The following is an 8328-nucleotide window of genomic DNA, read 5'->3' on the forward strand; positions in this document are numbered from 1 at the left end:
AAAACGAAGCGGTTTAATGTGTTATGGTGTCAGTGAAAATTTCCCGGATCAAAATGATCACAACAAGGACATGCAAACCATTGGTCGGGAAACACGTACGATTCGAAAAAACGCACATGCAGTGCATTAACAAAAGGACCATGGAGCTGCACGCAGCGCTATGAACGGTATTAAAGTGAAGGGTTTGTGATTGCCTGGCATGTATATCAATGGAACAGTGACAGTTCAACAACATGCCAAGATTAAAAGAAGTACAAAGAAACAACGTCACAGGCCGCTAGCAGGCAGGGGAATCCCGATCAGCTGTAGCCAGGGTTTTCAATGTAGCCCCAGCACCATCACAAGGCTATGGGATCGGTTTCAACAGCATCATTCAACACCTGATCGGCCAAGGTCGGGACGACTTAGAGTAACCAACCCCGCCCAAGATCGCTACATCCGACTGCGCCACCTACGTGAAAGGACGACCACAGCCACCTCAACCGCATCCCAAATACCCGGACTGCGCAAAATCTCCGACCAGACCGTTCGAAACCGTTTAAGAGCAGCAGGTCAACCAGAAAGACGTGCTGTTTGATGCGTCATATTGAGTCGAAAACATCGTCAATAACGACTGCATTGGTGTCGTCAACACAGGGTATGGCATCAACTGTGATTGAGAGATGCCTGGTTCAGCGGAGGAGAAATTCGTCAAGAATTCTCCTCCGCTGATGGGATGGAAGAGCACGGGTCTACAGACGTCGGGGGGGGGGGAGAACGTTACGCCGGAAAAACTGCGTACAGGACGTGGACAGGTTTGGGGGAGTATCGTCATGATGTGGGCGGATAACTCTCATATATATATATAGCGGGTTCAAATCCGGGGATCTGGAGGCCCGGGGGAGAATATGAACGTTGTTGTTGTGTAGACAGGCTGTATGCGGTCCTGCGTTGTCCTGCTGGAATACACCGTTGCCGTTTGCTGCAATTGGGAGGACGTGTGGCTGGAGAATTTCGTTGATGTATCGTTGAGCCGTGAGATTGCCGTGGATATGGACCAAACCTATATAAATATATATAGGTTTGGTCCTCCAGATCCCCGGATTTGAACCCGCTAGAGCACCAGTGTGGGATGAATTGGATGGACAGATACTAGTAATTTGGTTCAAATATGTCTTGCCATGCTTCTGGAAGTACACCAGACGGCGAAACAAGGTTACTTTACCCAATAAACGATGAGATTCGATCAGATATTCACCTTCAATACAATCAGTACCTCCCGCTTGACTGCCTTTTAGTCATTGTATAGCTGTTTGCAATGTGTATGTCTCACAATGTGTATGATACTGGATCAAGGCACCACCCTTCTTATTATGAATTGGTTTAATTATCCCTTCTTGTCATGATTCTGGAGAGAGTGAGTGAGTATAGCTGTACGCCGCTTTTAGCAATATTCCAGCAATATCACGGCGGGGGACACTAGAAATGGCCTTCACTTATTGTAACCATGTTGGGATTCGAACCCGGGTCTTAGGCGTGACGAGCGAACCCTTTAACCACTAGGCCACCCCACCGCCCTTCCATGCTTCTGGAAATACACCAGAGGGTGAGAACAAGGTTAAAGACATTAATGTACACGTTACCCAATAAACTGTCTGATTCACTTTCCACACAATCAGTACCTCCTGTCTGGTTGCATGCTAGTCATTGTGTAGCTAATGGCAATTCTTGATGTCGTTATTGACAATATCTGTATCACAAGGACCACGATCAGCATGAAGATCGTCTTCGTTGTTAGAAATATGGTTATCAGATTGATGATGTCTCTTTTTGCTTCATAGATTCCCTGACATATGGAAAGAGGCATCCGTCTTTCCTCTTCAAAAGTAAAACAGTGACAGTGCAAACTATAGATCGAACTGTGGCCCAGTCGTCTAAGGCGCCGCGATTCGTTGTGCTTGGGCGCGCCAGAAACCTAGGATTGTGGGTTCGAATCCCGGTTCTCCCCAATTATGTTTCTAGGTTTGTCAGCACCATACCCGTGCTCGTGGGTTTCACCGAAGTGGTAAACGCCTGAGACCTGCATCACTTCGGGCTTTCCTCCCACAGTAAGCTGACACGCCGTGATATAACTGGAATACTGTTAAATGCGGCGTTAAACCCAACTCACTCACACACTCATAGATTTCCTGACATATGGAAAGCGGCATCTGTCGTTCCTCTTCAAAAGAAAAACAGTGACAGTACAATCTATAGAACTGTCGCAATTACAAGTTGTATTTCAAAGGTTTGGAAGTTTGTTTTGTGAACACAGCATTTTCACTTGAACTACGGATCAATAATTTGACAAATCTATAACTCGCGACTCTAGGACGGAGTGAATTTAATGCCATAAGCGCGATAGACACATCTCTTGTTCCACATTATTTATTTCTCCATATTGTATTACCGTTAGGTCGCCAGAGTAAACTCAAATTACACAAACAAATGATGAAGTTTGGCAGCCCAAGTTTGTAATGATGTATACACATAAGTTTAATTTTGTTTTAATGTTAACAATGTAGATATAATTAACTTATGAACAATGTAATGCCAATAAATACCCCAGAGTTCTATCAAATACTGTTAGGTCTGTGTATAGGTTTAGGGCTCAGTCTCCAAAGGAGTAATACTATTTAGTTATTTCAGATTTATTGTTCACAGACTGACCATATGGGATTGAACAGAAGTGTTTTTTGTGTACATGTAAGGCCTTTATTACGGACACTAGTAGGCGCTGACCAAGACTGACCACAAACTCATGTGATACTTTGGGTGGCGCTCATGGCGAGCAAAATCCATCAACATCGTAACTAAAATGGCCAACGTAAGAAAACACCAAAGAGGTAAAGGAGAGACTGAATCTCAACAAGCTGTTCAGCATGTTAGTTCAGTGGATCAAACATCAACGAAGTCAAATCGTCGACTGATAACGACACTACCCCGACACCGGAGAATCAAGCGACAGCCATGTCGGTGAGCACAATTATCAATGAAGTTACCAAATGACAATATAAAACAGAAGATATTCTGCGGTCGGTCGAGTTCAACTCCGAACTGATAAACGTAAAAAAGACTGAGATTTAAATGTTGAAGGACGAAATGGCTGAACTACGTAAAGACACAGAAGCGAAATTATTGACACAAGAACTTTACTTTCGAAAGAGCAATTTACTGATCTAGGGTATACAAGATGAATTTGTACGCCAAAGTACAAATCCCTATACAGCTCAATCACCAAAACCCATCGTGATCAAATATGTCAATATGAAGGACAGGCAGTTAATCTCGGATGCAAGTTTCCGAAAGAAAGGCTGTCCTGTGTGAGAGACATGTCTCAATCCGCACGGACCTCCCCTGTACCATTGTAAACTAGCGAGTAAGGCCTAAGCGCTTCCAACACACATCAAGCCCAGGAAGCCCTAATGGTTAAAGCGTTCATTCCTCACGCCGAAGACCCGGGTTCGATTCCCGACATGGGTACAACGTGTGAAGTCCATTTCTGGTGTCCCCCACTGTGATATTGCTGGAATATTGCTAAAAGCGTCGTAAAACCATACTCACTCACTCATGCGCGAGTTACCTCCCTTCCTTGGCCTAGTCAGGTCAGTTGATGGCTATATTAACACTCCCAATTCTGGCCATGGTAATGCTGTTTGATTTTAAATACCCATGATGGATATAGCTACACTAGGTAAGGATGTCATCTGTGGGATGACTCCACGCCCTGCCACATTTTCATACAATCTGTTTTCCCCACAAACATTAAAAACATTCAATTCAGTCCAGTCATGGATGAATCAATGTATGATATAAATAACAACCTTTACAACAATAGGAGTCTGTTTATTTTAGAAAACACTGAATATGGGCGACAAAACCAGCATAGTATCAGCAAATTGCAGGGGCTTAGCAGATAAAAGAAAACGTAAAGAAGTAATGAACCTATGTAATGGCGAAAGAAGATATTTTCTATAATAATTATGTCTACAAGACATTCATATTTCTAAAGAAGATGAAACAATAATTAAAAATGAATGGGGACAAATATATGAGCATAACTTACAAGTATAATAGCGCGTTACAAGTCAAATGCAAGAGCAGTTGCCAATAAAAATCCATAGATTTAAAGATAGCAGATAGCACAACAGCGGGCATAAGGTTAACTCCAACTAATATTTATTGGCCATATCAAGCTGAACCTGCTTTTTAAAACACTTTATTCAAGAATATTGACGAATTTGAAAACGAATCACTGGTTATATGAGGAAATTGTACCTTGGTTCTCAATCTGATGTCGATTTGGGAAATTATAAGCATATCAACAATCCCAAACCAAGAAAGTTAGTATTTGAAAAAACAGAAAGCTTTGATATAATTGATATTTGCAGAGACATAAATCAAGATGCAAAGAAATACACATGGTGGAAGAAAAAGCAAGCTAGACTTGACTTCATTTTGACATTTAATACTCGTATACATGAAAACCAACCTGGCTTTATCCCTGGGAGATGTATTAACTAAAACATACCACTACTATATGATATCTTGTTTGAAACAAAATTACAAAATAAGCCTGGTTTACAATTACTTACAGACTTTGAAAAAGCTTTTAAAACAATTTATCATGTTGGCACTGGAAAAGTTTGCCTTTGGACCTAACTTATGAAAATGGATATACATACTTATAAATAATGCTCCATCTTGCATCATACAAAATGGACACCTATCTTCATTCTTCTATAACGAAAGGGGATGTAGACAAGGACACCCATTGTCTCCATATCTATTCCTTCTCGTTGCAGAAACTTTGGGAATAATGATTCGTGATACGATTGCAATAAACAGTATCAAACTGAATAATGTGGAACATAAACTCGGACAATATGCTGATGATATAGAAATATTTCTGGATGGGACTGATGAAAGTTCAAGTACAGCGATTGACGCCCAAAATGTTATTTTATAAAATGTCTGGATTAAAAAATTAATACTGATAAAACAAAAGCATTATAGATAGGGTCGCTGACAGGCTGAGACATCAAATTATGGTAGGATCTGAAACTAGACTGGAACAGTGGGGACTTTGCAATGCAGTAAACTACATTTATAATGAACATGCTTACAACGAACTGAGGGATATAACGAAATATTTCTCGCTCCAATCCATTTGTTGTATGTACGCTGTACATATGCTTATGACGAAATACGGTTATAACGAATTAAAATTTGAGGGAATTTGAGGAAAAGAAATGTAACATTGATAGGTAAAATTACTGTTGTCAAAACCTTGGCCCTGTCAACCTAAGTACATATATTCCCCTCTCATCCAAACCCTCCAAGTGAATTTATTGATTAACAAAATATTGTACAGATTCATCTGGAAAAAGGACAAAATAAAATGAACAACATTAATTAGAAAATATGACCAAGGTGGACTGTGAATGATAGAGGTAAGGTTTTTTATAATTTCTCTAAAACTGTCAGTTCTAAAGAAATATCTTCAAAACAAAAACTGTTATAACCCTAGCATCTTTCCACTTAAACATATATTCCTACTTGGGGACAATATCGAAAACAGGTATACACTTAGCTAACCCTTACTGGAGAGATGTTTTGGCTGCCTGGGGAACATTGTATAGACACAAAAATAACTCCACAAACATTGGAGAGGTACTATCAGAACTTCTTTGGTGTAACCTTTAGTTTAAAAAAACAGATTTCATTATAATGAAGATGATATATTGCCCTTTAATGGACTTAAAAGGAAATACCAAACTGAAGGCACAATACTTGACTATTACCGGGTTAAAACATACTAAAATCCTGGAAAGAAGCTACTAGAAATAATCACATTAACCTATATAATTAATATTTAAACACAATTTTGATGGACTTACTTGTAGCGCCTAAAGGCTCAAGATATTTTTATGATAAAATTAACACTACAGCAAATCTCCTAACAGTATGGGATGGGATACTATTCTTGACTTAGATATATCATGGAAGGATGTTTTTATCATATACAGAAAATGTACAATGTATGTAAAATTACTTGATTTTCAATATAAATTTATTCATCGCATCATCTATACAAAGAAAGAATTGTTCAAAATGAAAATTATCGATGATGATCTATGCTCATTTTGTGAAACTGATACTGAATCCTTACTTCATGTATATTGGGATTGTAAGCATTTTAAAGAGTTTTGGGCCAAAGCAGAATTATTTTCTGAATGCAAAATGTTCAAAACAATGCACATTTACAAAATGCTCTGTTTTACTTGGGTAAACACTCTAACATTCTGTTAAATCACATACTGGCATGAAAAAACATATATACATGTATCAAGCATTAAGAAAAAATAAATTATCACTTGAAAACTTTCTGAAGATTTAATCGATATATTTCGGATATAGAAAATAATTGCACACACAAATAATACAATAAGACAGTTTGGCAGAAAATGGTAAAATTTGGCAAATGAATTGTCTAGTTCATATGTCTGTTTTGAACATGAACAATTTCCACTAATGTGCTGTAAGGATTTTACTTCACACTTAGCTAATGGTGACCCCATTAAGCATGGCAAATGTAGCCTGCTCGTTTCACCATTTGTTAACATTGTTGTGCACCTGTAGCCAACTAACATTTGCTGTATAGGTATGTAACCTCCACCTTATAAGTATATTACATGTCATGTTACACAATGTAAATCTATGTAACATTAAAAGTATTAAAAACAACAACAACAACTCACACCAACACGCAGTCTAATGACATGGTAATAATTACATCAACAGAAATAAAATAACCATTGGCTATCGTTAGAATGTAAAATGCTGTGTTTTCATTAGATTATATATGCAATGGATAATGTACACTTTCATTTGAATGAACATGAATAAAATGACTTTATTTGATTGACATTTATGCTTATCTTATCTATGTTGAAGCGGAAAGTTGCCCTAGACTCGCTAGGGGCGTCAATCAGTCATCCTTCATTACAAATGACGGACAAACTGTGACACTTCATTATTTAGCATTATACCTTGTATTGTGTGACGTCAGTGCACCAACTGTGCTGGACCTTGAGGTTCAGTGAGTGAGTGAGTGAGTACGAGAGTTGGGTTTAACGCCGCTTTCAACAGTATTCCAGTCATATCAAGGCGTGTCAGCTTAATGTGGAAGGAAAGCCCGAAGTTATGCAGGTCTCAGACGTTTACCACTTCAGTGAAACCCACAAGCACGGGTATGATGCTGACAAACCTAGAAACATAATCTGGGCGAACCGGGATTCAAACCCACAGTCATAGGTTTCTGGCGTGCCCAAGGGACGCAACTCTGCACAGAGAATCGCTGCGCCTTAGACCACTGGGCCACCCGTGCCCCCCTAGAGGGTTCACTTTACTTTTAACTTCTAACTTTATATTTCTTTATGTGAATAAGTTATGGAAATCTGTATGCACATTGTAAAAATATATACCTATAAAGTACCTGTATGACAAAATTGTCCACGTCAAAGTAGGAAATTACATCAAAAATAATTTTGTCACTGATGCGTCAAATTTTAAAATGTGTCCACATGTCTACCATACCACTTTTTGAAGGCTTTACTGAGGCCGTGAATGTAATGTCCCGAATGTCCTGTTTGTCCGAAAACAATTAGGGCACTGTAGAAATAGTGAGGACATCAAGAGAATTTATTAGAGGTAACACATACATCAACCTGTACGATAATAATGCATATATCATCAGTCGGTAGATTATTCATGGATGTAAATAGCGTAGTGATGCACAGTGGTAATTAGGTCATGTCTGACAAGTGCTGCGAACATTCAGTGATGGATAAACATTGCTATCAACAATGAATATGTTACAATGTAGCTATCTATGATGCTGAAATCTTATTATTTTCTTTAATGTTTTATTTCTTATGATTAAATTCACAATATTTTCCAGCAAGATAGCGTCAGTGGCTGCCATCTTGGGCGATGGTTAACTCTGTAACAAGTGGAATTTACAAAACTATCAGTTGCTTCTATCAAATGGTATTGTCCTCAAGATGTACAAAGTGTCCGAATAGACGTCCGTGGGTCGATGCTCATAATATCATTCACTGGATTGTCTGTTCCAGACTCGATTATTTACAGACCGCCGTCATATTTATGGAATATTGCTGAGTGCGACGTTAAACAACCAACCAATCAACCAACCGAATACATCAAACATGATAAACAAACTGATTTGAGCTGATATCAGAGATGACAAAATTAAGAACAAGCACGGTTCAGACCAAGCGGCAAATA

This window comes from Haliotis cracherodii, unplaced genomic scaffold (assembly GCF_022045235.1).
Source record: "Haliotis cracherodii isolate W230 unplaced genomic scaffold, xgHalCrac1.p SCAF_19, whole genome shotgun sequence".
NCBI classification, from domain to species: domain Eukaryota; kingdom Metazoa; phylum Mollusca; class Gastropoda; order Lepetellida; family Haliotidae; genus Haliotis; species Haliotis cracherodii.